The following is a 6,087-nucleotide window of genomic DNA, read 5'->3' as shown; positions in this document are numbered from 1 at the left end:
AGGAGCCAAAACCATCCAATGGAAAAAAGATAGCATTTTCAGCAAATGATGCTGGTTCAACTGGAGGTCAATATGTAGAAGAATGAAGATCGATCCATGCTTATCACCCTGTACAAAGCTTAAGTCCAAGTGGATCAAGGACCTCCACATCAAACCAGATACAAACTAATAGAAGAAAAACTGGGGAAGCATCTCGAACACATGGGCACTGAAGAAAATTTCCTGAACAAAACACCAATGGCTTATGCTCTAAGATCAAGAATCGACAAATGGGATCTCATAAAACTGCAAAGCTTCTGTAAGGCAAAGGACACTGTGGTTAGGACAAAATGGCAACCAACAGATTGGGAAAAGATCTTTACCAATCCTACAACAGATAGAGGGCTTATATCCAAAATATACAAAGACCTCAAGAAGTTAGACCGAAGGGAGACAAATAACCCTATTAAAAAATGGGGTTCAGAGCTAAACAAAGAATTCACAGCTGAGGAATGCCGAATGGCTGAGAAACACCTAAAGAAATGTCCAACATCTTTAGTTATAAGGGAAATGCAAATCAAAAATGCAAACCCTGAGATTTCAGCTCACACCAGTGAGAATGGCTAAGATCAAAAACTCAGGTGACAGCAAATGCTGGCGAGGATGTGGAGAAAGAACACTCCTCCATTGTTGGTGGGATTGCAGACTGATACAACCATTCTGGAAATCAGTCTGGACGTTCCTCAGAAAACTGGACATTGCACTACCTGAGGACCCAGCTATACCTCTCTTGGGCATATACCCAAAAGATGCCCCAACATATAAAAAAGACACGTGCTCCACTATGTTCATAGCAGCCTTATTTATAATTGCCAGAAGCTGGAAAGAACCCAGATGCCCTTCAACAGAGGAATGGATACAGAAAATGTGGTACATCTACACAATGGAATATTACTCAGCTATCAAAAACAATGACTTTATGGAATTCATAGGCAAATGGAGGGAACTGGAAAATATCATCCTGTGTGAGGTAACCCAATCACAGAAAAACACACATGGTATGCACTCATTGATAAGTGGCTATTAATTAGCCCAAATGCTTGAATTACCCTAGATGCATAGAACACATGAAACTCAAGACGGATGATCAAAATGTGAATGCTTCACTCCTTCTTTAAAAGGGGAACACCTTTTTGGCAGGGAATAGAGGGCAAAGATTAAAACAGACACAGAAGGAACACCCATTCAGAGCCTGCCCCACATGTGGCCCATACATATACAGCCACCCAATTAGACAAGATGGATGAAGCAAAGAAGTGCAGGCCGACAGGAGCCAGATGTAGATCTCTCCTGAGAGACACAGCCAGAATACAGCAAATACAGAGGCGAATGTCAGCAGCAAACCACTGAACTGAGTATGGGACCCCCGTTGAATGAATCAGAGAAAGAACTGGAAGAGCTTGAAGGGGCTTGTTGTACATATGCCAACAACCAAGAGCAATGCCAAGCAACCAGAGCTTCCAGGGACTAAGCCACTACCTAAAGACTATACATGGACTGACCCTGGACTCTGACCTCATAGGTAGCAATGCATATCCTAGTAAGAGCACCAGTGGAAGGGGAAGCCCTGGGTCCTGCTAAGACTGAACCCCCAGTGAACATGACTGTTGGGGGGAGGGCGGCAATGGGGGGAGAATGGGGAGGGGAACAACCATAAAGAAGGGGAGGGGGAGGGACTAGGGGGATGTTTGCCTGGAAGCCAGGAAAGGGAATAACACTCGAAATGTAAATAAGAAATACTCAAGTTAATAAAAAAAAAAGAAATACTCAAGTTAATAAAAAAATTAATAAAAAACACATTTTTACTATTATCTTATCACTTATTAATTGAAGTCAACTGTTCCCTTCTTATATAAAATTTTTGCAAGTCTAAAAAAAATAGTTAACAAGCTGTTCTTTTTGACTCATTTCAGGAATTATTATCAATCCACATAACTTAAAAACTTCTGGTAAAATTTGCAAAACACTTTCTGACTCTACCAGACTAGGTCCTGCAATGAGAGCATCATCCATGTGATGGGAAATATATAAATGAGGCTAGCACTGACTAAGAGGGTTCAGAGCCTTATCCACATAAACCTGACACAGAGTAGGGAATTCATCATTCCTTGTGGGAGTACTTCCATAAAATATTTATAGGCTCAATCTACACAATATAAAATTTTAAATGAACACCCTATTGTTCCAAGACACAGGAACAGTCATTCGCCAAACATCAACATATGAAGCAAGGATACTTAAGTCATCACATTTTACCAGAGACAAGCGTTTCTTTTTAGAATGTGAGCCCTGGGGTTGGGGTGTTCAGCTTTGTCACAGCATTTCAGCCCACAGAGTAGAATAACGGAATCTGTCTTCTTGCTGACATTAGGACACAGCAAAGCGTGACAGGAAGGCTTAGATGCTAGTCAAAGGTTGGGCAATGGGGAATTTATCAAAAGCATCCGATTAGCTAATCCAGATGAAAGACAAGGAATAATCCCATCTGCTGAATTACTTAACATCAGCCTTCAGCAAGGCCAGAGTTGAGCAGTTCCACAGCTGAGCATCAGATGGAGTCTAAGTCAGGTGAATGTCTGCCAAGACGAGTCCAGACTGTGAACAGAAATAAAATTGTCTAGCAAATTGTGAATGTAAGAAATCCCAAGACAAAGAAAAAAACTCCCATTTCTTTTTTTCCCTTTAGATTTTCATTCTAGATTGAGATATGTCACATGAATGCACACAAAGCCTTGCAGAATCATATGTAAATGTCATAATAAAAATTATACTGGTCATTATTTCTCTTTAGTGTATTGTCCTATGTGTTTTTTTGAGAGCAGATATTTTATTGTTGAATTTGCATGCTACTTTTTTCTTTTTTATTGGATATTTTAATTTACATTTCAAATGTTATTCCCTTTCCCCGTTTCTCGGCCATAAGCCCCCTATCCCATCCCCATCCCCTTCTTCTCTAAGGCTGCTCCTGTTTAGTTAACAGCTGTCCCTTATACTCCTATAAATACACAGATTGAACAGGGATGTGTTTAGCATAGTAAGAAGCTTCTTTAAATTTATCATCAGAAAACAACCAAAGAGAAGTTAACATCTTGAGCTTGTAATTGGATTGTAAATTGCCAATGTTCCATTAACTCATCAGAACTCCATTAATCAATGTTAAAATCCTGAACTGTGAAATAACGATAGCATGTGAGGGATACATTTTTAGAGCTCTGTAGGCTTTTTTCAGACTTGCCTGTCTTTGTAGACATGCACAGATATGATTATAATTCATATTTAATTCATACTTAACATATATGGATTTCATTCAGAGTATATCACTAACATTTTACACATATAATTTTTATACACTGCATATAATGTATACACTAACATATATAGCTTACATTCAGTGTTATACTCTGTATTAAGTGCATATAATCTGCATGTAATACATAGGATTAATATTTAATATACATGGTTTATATTGACTGTATATAATATATACTAACTATATTATTGCATACAAACTATATTCAGTGAATACAATTTATATTTAACTTGTTTAATATATATTAGTTTATACTTTAAATTTGAGGCCATCTCCATGAAAACAAAGAATATTAACTACTTACCCACATCAGAGCTGTAAATCTGCAAAGCTGTCCTGTTTGCTGGGCTGCTCCTTTACCAGAGCACACCATTTCTCCCCCAGTTTCTCACTGCTGCAGTCCCCTGGGGGCTCAGTGAGTGCTCATGCAGTGAGCACACAGTGACAGAGCCTGATGGAGACCACCCCTGCAGCCTGTGGCCTCCAACCCAGCTGCAGGCCTCTGTGTCAACTCTGGAAATGCTTCCTTTCATCCTCTCTCTCATTCCTCAAAATTTCTCAGACAGGTTTTTCCTCTCTGAAACTCCACTCTTCTCTCCTTGCTGACTTAAAGTCTCATCTCAGCCTTCTTCATGGTTGCTGAATTTATTGTATCTTCCTCATATTCCTTTTCATGAGCTCCCTTATCTACATTTTCTCACCGGTCCTGCCAGTACAAGTTAGGCTGATTATAGGAAGGTTAAAAAAAATGTGAAGAACAGGTATAAGAAGGTTGCTTTGTGAACACCAGCCCTCTGCACATATATGTCTCACAGCCTAAAATACTACAAAAATGAAGGACCAAATTAACTCAAACTTTAGAGGAGTTTTCTCCCCTTACTCAACAGCCTTTTTTTACATTCCTTTTCATCCTTTGCCAATTCCCAAAATCTATAATGAATGCTTACTGATAACTTCTAAAAGAGTCTAAAAACTTTCTTGCCCATTCTATGGTTTAAAAATTCTGACTTCTTTTCTCTTTAACTCTGCATGAGTAAATGTTATACATCTCAGTGAACTTAACTCTTTCTTACTATTCTGTGCTAAGAAGTTAATTCTTGCTTAACGTTTTACTACTTGTACGTTAATAAGCACTAATATCTGGAAATTAACACATGCTGCTTAGCAGCTAGGAATTAAGTCAACAGGTTGATTGCTGGTGGTCCTTAAGGGAAGGAAAAAGAATTAAGTTGCTTTATTCAGACAAATATGCACAGTCACTTACACTTTTAAACATTCATACACACACATTCTCTCTGGCCAGGCCACACCTTCAGTCACTATCAACTCCACATATATTCATACATGTTTACATATATACTCATACACTTATATACATGCTACAGAAAAGAAATACTAAGCATAGATAGCTTGTCATTTTTCCCTGTAATGGAGAGTATTTTTCATAAGTGCCTTATGCAATGAGTTTCTAAGCAGAGTTACACCATTGCAAGAAGGTTTACTCACCAAAGTTACAGCCATCTGCAAAAATTGTATTCCTTACTTAGTGTCCTGTAATTGGAGGCCACTTATCAAAGTCTAGTGTGTTGCTGTCCCAAGGGTAGAATCACATGAACAGACCACAAGGGATACACAGAATAACAATACATATTTTATTGGACATTTCAACATCTTTTATACAGAAAACACAATAAAGATTTGCCATGATTTCTTATTCCCACCAGTTGCTGTTTACTTAGCCATAGCTTGTCTCGGTTCAAGGTGACCCAAACCTCTTTGCAGACTGAGAAACCTGTGTACAGTCCAACTCTTTGCTGTGATGTCTAATTAAAGCATAAACAAAGTTATTTCTCATGAGAAAAGGAACGGGAAGGCCACTTCCTCAGGTTTGCAGCTTTCTTGGCACAGCACCAGGATCCTCTGCTTGAGACAGTCTGCCTGACCTTTATCTTAGTGTGCTGAGATGAACACAAATCCTTCACGGCCAGCAGCTAGCAAGCTGGGAGCAGTCGCCTCATGCCTTTTCTCTACAATTTCCCTTTTTATTTTGTAATTCTCCTTCTAAAGGATTTTTGCCATAAGGTACACATTCGAGAAGTATGTTTATGGGAGCAACATTCATAAACAGTCAATCCAGTCTCCTCATGACATTTCTCTGCACACCTCACTCCAGAAATCTAGGTCCTCTTTTGGGGAGTCCTCTTGATTTGGAAATCCCTCTCATGTGATGTTGAATTCCCCATGTTAGGAAAAAGGAAGCAGTGGTGCTAGTGACTGTTCCTGAAGGATTTTGCCACCAGGGATTTGCATGCTCAAGAAGCACAGGCCTGACCACAGATGTGAGAGACTGGCAGACATCCCAGTGACTTCTCAGTGGGAGCTGTGTTGCCAGGTTCTTGATGAGAAGCTAAAAGGTCATTCATTGCCTACACTCGATTGGTATGCCAGGGTGAAGAAATTCTCAAAGAATTAAGTAAGAAAGTAAAATGACTCGTTTATAACATATTCTTAGTACACTTTAATTAAAAGGGAAAACTGAGAAGTAAATCTAAAAGTAGTTTGACAAATATCCCTTATTAATTAAATTAATAATGCTAATATTGGTTTTAGACCTGTCTAAGTCTGCCTTCATGTTGGTCATTAAGTATTATAAAAGAATGTTGATGATTCTAAAAATATTAGAAGACCACAGAACAATAATCATCTTTTTGTCATGACAGAATCATTCACACTGTTAT

Source organism: Rattus norvegicus, chromosome 4 (assembly GCF_036323735.1).
Source record: "Rattus norvegicus strain BN/NHsdMcwi chromosome 4, GRCr8, whole genome shotgun sequence".
NCBI classification, from domain to species: domain Eukaryota; kingdom Metazoa; phylum Chordata; class Mammalia; order Rodentia; family Muridae; genus Rattus; species Rattus norvegicus.
The sequence above is the reverse complement of the archived record's forward strand: the minus strand, read 5'-3'. Positions refer to the sequence as shown.